Here is an 8,054-nt window from a genome sequence, read left to right as displayed (position 1 = left end):
TGGAAAACAGGTGCCAGACTTGAGATTCGTGTGCCAGGCTCTGTTCAAATTAAAGGCTGGTTGCCATGAATCCTCGCTGACTCCTACAACCAGAGTAGGGACAAAGGAGGCAGGATGGCAGTTTCCTTCTAATGTAATTGTATGGGTGACATCCAAATGTCCGAATCCTCAGAGCTCTCTGTCAAGCACTGATTTTGAAGTGTTTTGAGCACCATGCACTCAACAGCTGCAGCCACATCATGACGGCATGCCATATAATATTCTGTGCAGCAAATTTATGATTGTTGGGCCCCAATTAGGTGTTACATTTATAATAAAGTGCCTGTTATAAAGTGTTTGAAGGGATTCCGGTGTGCTCCCCGTTCGCAAGTACAGCAAATGCATTGGGCTAGGTAAATTTATGACCCCAAAGCTCACATAAAATATAATACATCCTTTAATCTTACGTTTGAGGAACTCACTGCTACTTAACTCATTAATAACATTAAGGCATCCCATTCATCTTAATGACTGGAAAATGCTTTGAACCCGGGACACAAAGAATGAGTAGATGTTATGGAATAAAGGTTGGCTTCCCTGGGGATTCAAATTGACCTAAACAGGGGTCAAGATTTCACTGTTTATCACCAAGGCACACATCATGGTCTTCTATTATAGAAAGATTTACAGATGTGTTCATATCAGCATATTTTTCTGAATTAAAAAATAATAATCAGGTGAAGCATTTTGTTGTTAAAAAACCCAACTTATTATTACTTTTTAATATGTGCAAAAAACACTTGGCACCCAGTACAGCTGACAGATTTTCATTTAAACTAATTTGCAGCCTGGTGATTCAATAAGTTTGCATGCAATTGTTGCTCAGCGCCTTTACAATGCTGATAAAAGAACAACCCTGATGTTATTGTACTTTCATGATTTGTGCTCCTGATGCTCTTGGGGTGATCGTACGCTATCCTGCTTTCAATACTATTTACGCCTGCAGAAGTTTTGGGGTGCTCACACTGCTTCATTTCCAATCAGCACATAACCTGTAACTTCCTGCTGAAATCTTACAGCATTGGGGTGGGTGTTACACTTTTGTTGTGTTTTGTATCTTCTCTGGACAGCAGATGAGAACACATCTACACCATACAGGTAAAGCAGCCCTATACCAATTTGACAGTCATCATTCTCTCCCAAAGAATCCCGGGAAGGGTAGTTTCTTATGGGCGTTGAGAGTTGTTAGGAGATACCTATTCTCTGCTACAGTTCCCAGAGTTTCCTGGGAAAAGGGATTAATTGTTAAAGTACTCTGATAATTGTAGATCTGGGAGGAGCTACAACTCTCAGCATCCTTAACAAACTACACTTCCCATGATTCTTTGGGGGAAACCATGACGGTTAAGGTGGACTAATACTGTATTATTTTAAATGTACTGTGGGCCAATGTGGTAGCATCGTGGAAGCACTGCGGAACAACAAATAAAGCAGAACAAATTCACCACTTTGTGGCACCTTTCTGTCTCGAGAAGCAATGGAGTGTGTCTCTGAGGGTGAAGTGAAACAGCTGTATTAGCAACACCAAAGTTACCACCCTGGGGTGCAAGCCTGGGCAGTGCGTATGGAGCCTCCCACCTCCAGGCCTCGCTGATGTGGTCCAAAGGAAAGCAGAGGGGAACATGTTGTGTTCCTTCTGCGATAGTTTGTCCACCTTTGGCCCCCACCTGCACTCAGCATTCACCTGTGGCTCCTAGAAGCTGCCAGCATGTGACAGGGGCCACACCCTGGGAATGTATTCGACTTGCCGGCTAAACCAGCTGAGGGTAACCGATAGGTCTCAAGCCATTGATGAGTTAGAGACTTCCCCCTTGGTGGATTTAGCGGACAAGACCAAGGACTCAGCTATACAGCTTCAAATTAAACATTTTAAATGTAAAGTGCAATATACAAATGCGACACTAGATGGCGATGGTGAGCTATGGCAAATTCAATATATTATTCAAAACTTTTTTTAAAAAACATTTTCACAGTGTTTTTTTTTTAAATGTGTGTAGATTCCACCCAATAGTGGGTCCAACAGTCAAGAAGTTGGTTTCTGCACATGCTGTAGATGGAAGTGGGGGTAGACGGGGCTTGTCAACCTGGGAAGGTAGGTATCCCATCTAGGAGAAGGAAAACTCTGATCCTAAAGGTATCCCATCTAGGAGAAGGAAAACTCTGATCCTAAACCTTCGTTGCCTTACAGGATATCTCCGGGAGAAGAAAAGGCTAAGGAGTAAACCCTGCACAAATCTGGAGTGGAATCCCTAAGACGGTTGGGTGGCACCTTGTATTCCTCCTTCTGGCTCCTGTAACCAAGCAGCTGCCATATGTATTGTTCTGCTTTCCTCTGGACCACATCAGTGAGGCTGAGAGTGGGGTCTTGTCATCTGGGCAGCCCAGGAGCTCCATACACACTGCCCAGGCTTGTGCCCTGGGGAGATCACTTTGGTGCTGCTAACATAGCAGTTTGACTTCACCCCTGGAGGTGCATGCTGTTGTCTCCCAAGCAGTAATGCTTCTGAATACCAGTTGCTGGAAACAGCAGGAGTGAAGAGTGCTCATGTGCTTGAATCCTGCTCGTGGGTTTCCCACAGGCATATGGTTGGCCATTGTGAGAGTAGGATGTTGAACTAGATGGCCCATCCTTGGCCTGATTCAGCAATTCGAATTGAATTGGATTTGAATTTATTAATTTGTTTATTGCCTAGGATGGCAAAAGCATCAAGAAGTTGGAGAATGAGGGCGAAAAGACCAAGCCGGGACCGGGTACACTTTTCTTTTCCTTTGACGTGGTTCCCACTTCAGACTAGCAATTTAAACAGAACACTTCCTTCCCAAATAGCTTGTGTTTCTCATAAAAAGCCAAAACCCACATTTCAGCTGACTGAAGACCTGATGTTAAAGCTCAGTGCCCTTTGCAAGTTGTATGCCATTGGAAAATCTACCATGCTCATAGGGAGCTGCCCATGGCATTGGGCGTTTTGCTATATTCTGATGTTCTTTTGTTCTGTATGTATAAATCAGTACAGCTGCCTGTAGTTTTTTACTCCCCTTCTGTGTGGGGCATAACTATGGGGACTCTCCAGCTGAGCCCCCCGGCACTTCAAAATTTACCACTACACCACTGAGCACCGTATCAATAAAGCCCCGTCGGATAGAAGCAGACTGAGATAAACTGTAACATTTTTCCTCAGAGACCTTGAGGTGGCAGCAACACTACGTTCAACTTCTGCCTTACCGTTGAAATGTGAGGTTTTTTTTTAAAAAAACAAAAAAACACGCAGGGCGTGGGAGAATGCCCTAAATCAAAACGCTCCTGTTTGTTATCATTTTATGGCCCAAGCATTAAGTCAATAAAACTTATCTGGGCTGTCATTTGCATTGTATACAATTTTTACTAGTTTATCAACTATGTTTTAAAAGCATGTTTAAAAGAGCTAAATGAAGAAATCAGTGATAAATGGCAGGGAAGCTGGGAACTTGTCTAATGCTATAGTAAAACTGAGAGTCTCCTTTGGAGAGTCGCGCCTCTAAAATATTCTTTCCGGGAGGATTTGATAGCGCAATAACGTCTCGTGTCTCGACTAACTGTAGTTAATGTCCTAATGCCTGATTGAATATTTCCCCGTTTCTTGTCAGACTCTTTTTTATTCATGATTATATGCAGGAAGGTCATCTAATTATATGACTTCCTTTCAGCAAAGGAGAACGTGTTTGTTTCTTTTAATAATGAGGAATAATGAAACTTATTTATGCAGAAGTCAGAGGAATTTATTGAAGAATTACCACATGACTAATGTGAAAATTAATAATAATAATAAAAAAACTTTTAATAGCATATTCATTATAAGAAAGCTTGCCAGTAATGAAACAGCTGTAGAAAATTCCAAGTCCAGCTTGATGCAATAAAGTCTTATGTGGGGTTCAGGTCCTGATTACTGGGCATTTCTTGCTTGTCAATGATTATCGGATTAGCAGATTATAATTAGATAATTATTTAAGATGGAGAGTAGCTATTAAATAGCGTTAAAAAGCAGTTTTTTAAAACCGTAGAGGTTTTCTTTCTGGGGAGGTGAGGTTGTAATTTCTTGCTGACAAGACATTAACGTGTCAGGAGGACACACAATTAATTGTGCCCATCATCCTGCTTTACAATTCAGCAATTTGGATCAAACGACAAATTGTGAGAGTTTGGCTCAAGTCTTTTCAGGCATACTGAGGAGACTGAACTATTACAAAGCATGGGGGAAATATATATATATTCCTTTTTGTGTACAGTGGTACCTCAGGTTACAGACGCTTCAGGTTACAGACTCCGCTAACCCAGAAATAGTACCTCAGGTTAAGAACTTTGCTTCAAGATGAAAACAGAAATCGTTCTCCGGCGGCGCAGTGGCAGCAGGAGGCCCCATTAGCTAAAGTGGTGCTTCAGGTTAAGAACAGTTTCAGGTTAAGAACAGACCTCTGGAACGAATTAAGTACTTAACCTGAGGTACCACTGTATTCCTGTTAAACTCTTGAGGACAGAAAACAGACCAGGCAGGGGAAATCTGTCATGACTGGATCACCCAATGATTTGATTTTGTGCGATAGAATATTAGAATTATAGAGTTGGAAGGGACTCATAGGATCATCTAGCCCACCCCTCTGCAGTGCAGGAATACATTAAAAGCACATTCAGCACACACTGAAAGCATACGGCTTCCCACCAAAATACTCTGGGCACTGCGGTTTTGGGAATTGTAGTTCTGTGAGGGGCTAACTACAGTTCCCTGCTTTCTTTGGGGGAAGCCATATGTTTTACATCTGCACTGAATTCACTTTAAATGTGTGATGTAGATCTGCCCTTTACAGTGGTACCTCAGGTTAAGTACTTAATTCATTCCAGAGGTCCGTTCTTAACCTGAAATTGTTCTTAACCTGAAGCACCACTTTAGCTAATGGGGCCTCCTGCTGCTGCCGTGCCGCTGGAGCACAATTTCTGTTCTCACCCTGAAGCAAAGTTCTTAACCTGAGGTACTACTTCTGGGTTAGCGGAGTCTGGAACCCGAAGCGTATGTAACCTGAAGCGTATGTAACCCGAGGTACCACTGTTTTTTTATTTTTAAGCTGCTGTTCGTTGGTATGTTTTGGATTGGGGCTATTGCAACAGGATGTGCGTGGCTGTATCAGTGTTTTGCCCGTGGCTTTTTTCAGTTCAGAAATCCCTGCCAAATTGTTATAAACCCCTTACAGGGGGTGGGGGGGGGTGGGATTGCTCATGTTGCATACCCACTCTCCATGCAGTTTGTAGTTCCCTCCCACAGTGTTAATATCTGTCTGTCTGTCTGTCTTTTGCCTTTATAGCCCACCTTTTTCTTCAAGGAGCTTTCAATGTGACATATATGGTTTTCTCCCCCTGTCCATTTAATCCCCACAAGAACCCTGCAAGGTAGGTCTGGCTGAGAGAAGACAGTGATCGGCCCCCAAAGTCACACAGTGAGCTTCCTCCTGGCCGAGTGGGGGGGGGGATTTGAACCTTGGCCTCTCCCAGGCCCTAGTCTGACACACTCTAACCACTGCACCACACTGCCTCCCTTAGTAGCCACGCAGAGAGGCGTTTTGACTGAGACTGTGGCTGGGGAAGAAGGTTTAAACCTTCCCTCAACACGCACTGTGGTGCTGATGACTATCATCCCTCTGTGCCTGGTATTTAATTAAAAAAACAACAACAATGTGATTACTAATCATGTCATTAGCTTCATATGTAATTAGCCCCTAAGTGAAACATCACAGGTCTCTTCCAGCCCTTAAGAATCTGCACGATGTTTTCGTCTTGCAGCAAGATGCAGCCAGCTAGGGTGACTTGGGGACTTGCTTAACAGAGGACAGTACTCTGTTTGAAGGTGCCGCCAGCACCCAGTCCTGTTTAAAGATCAAGAACACTAGATCTGCAGGAGTAGCCTTGAGCTTGCCCATCAGCTGTTATTATTTATTATTATTTATTAAATTTATTGGTCACTTTCTCTTGCTGACGGCAGCTCAAAGCAACTTATAGCCAACCCAGATCCTCCAAGTGTCCCTGTTTTCCAGGGACAGTCCTGCATTTACAGAAGCCATCCTAGTTCCTGATTTGATCCCGGAATGTCCCGCTTTTCCTTAGGATGCCTTATTTTCATCAGAGTAATGTTGGAGGGTATGGAGTTACGCAACCCCTGAGCCAAGGTGATAGGTAACTGTACAACCTTTAGAAGACATCTGAAGGCAGCCCTGTATAGGGATTTCCCCCCAATTTTTAGTGTTTTATTATGTTTTTATATATGTTGGAAGCCTCCCAGAGTGGCTGGAGCCATTTATTATTAAATAGGATGTCCCTATTTTAATCCAAATAAACGTTGGAGGGTATGCCAACCAACAAACCAAAATCTCAGATAGATACATAAGAAGCCATTAAAACAATACATTAAAAATAGATTTAAAACTCCCCACCCACTCTAAGAGGCCACAGATAGTTAGAGGCCAAAGGTCTGCTTAAATAGGAAAGTTTTTGCCTGGCACCTGTTTGTTTGTTTATTATATTTATATTAATATTATTTATATTGTGCTTTTTCCCCTGTCAGGGACACAAGACAGCTTACAGTTCAAATCAAAATAGCTAAAAACATTGGCGTTGTTTGTATGTGTGTGTGTGTGGGGGGGAGAAGCAATAATTAAAACACACACACATATATTTACAACAGAAACATCACAGCCCCAGCCTTTTCTTTTAAAAACAGACTGTTCCCAAAAACCTGTTGGAGGAAGAAAGTCTCCACCTGCCCTTACCTGCCATTAACACCTGGACAGCAGCTTGAGCAGACTTGCGAGACACCCAATCACAGTCTTCCCCACGAGGGTGAGAAGTCCTGCATGTCTATTGAAATTATAGTAATTATTTCCTTCCCCCTCTTTTTTAACTTTATTGATTTATTAACAACAGCAACAAAAAGTGCAAACGTAACAAAAATAAAAGAAAGCAGAGAATAAAAAAAAAACGCAAACCACAAAGCATCACCGGCTGGGAAGACAAAAGCACAAAGATCCAGCACAGCTCCATAGGGATAATAAAGTATTGAGTCCCTTTACAAATAATAAAGATTTATAAAAATAAGTGCTCTCCACCTGCGAGTCCCGTCATTACTGAGAAGAAACGTTCTATAGTAACTGTTTCTAAATTTGCATCTGTATGCATAAATTGGAACATGCAAACACCTTTTCAGGGTGCATGTGTTTTTTGCGGGGGGAGGAATGCAAAATTGGACACCTTCCTTAAGAGTGCAAGAAGAGCCACTGGGTGCTGACAAGTTCTAGTGTTATCAGAGAGGGAGAGAAGCTTTCCTCTCACCCCCAGCCCTTGTCAAGTTTCAATAATGTAGCTCATGGGCTTCCATTGCATCTCATTCACTCAAAGGGCTTGAATAGGCAATGAAGAGGCTGTGCTTCTCCAGATATTGTCAGGCTCCAGCTCCTAGCACGGTGTGGGGATATATCCCACACAGGGACGGAGGAAGGGGGTGCGGTGGGGGCAGTCCGCCCCAGATGTAATCACTGAGGGGGGTGACAAAATGCTGGGTGGCACTCACTGGAGAGCCAGTGTGGTGTAGTGGTTAAGAGCGGTAGAGTCGTAATCTGGTGAACCAGGTTCGCTTCTCTGCTCCTCCACATGCATCTGCTGGGTGACCTTGGGCTAGTCACACTTCTCTGAAGTCTCTGAAGTCTCTCAGCCCCACTCACCTCACAGAGTGTTTGTTGTAAGGGAGGAAGGGAAAGGAGAATGTTAGCCGCTTTGAGACTCCTTCGGGTAGTGATAAAGCAGGATATCAAATCCAAACTCTTCTTCTTCACCGTGGGGCCTGCAGTGCGCCTGAGCCACGCGTCTTCCCGCCACCTCCCCCTCAGCTGAAGGGAGGCTGAGTGGGTAGAGGCAAGCAGACTCCTTGGAGGCCCTGAGGAGCGTCCTGGCCCGGTTGGCCCCGCCCCACTGGTGGTTGGCCCCGCCCCTGGGCACAGGG

The sequence above is a fragment of the Podarcis cretensis genome (genome assembly GCF_951804945.1).
Source record: "Podarcis cretensis genome assembly, chromosome: 8".
Taxonomy (NCBI): Eukaryota; Metazoa; Chordata; class Lepidosauria; order Squamata; family Lacertidae; genus Podarcis; species Podarcis cretensis.
The sequence above is the reverse complement of the archived record's forward strand: the minus strand, read 5'-3'. Positions refer to the sequence as shown.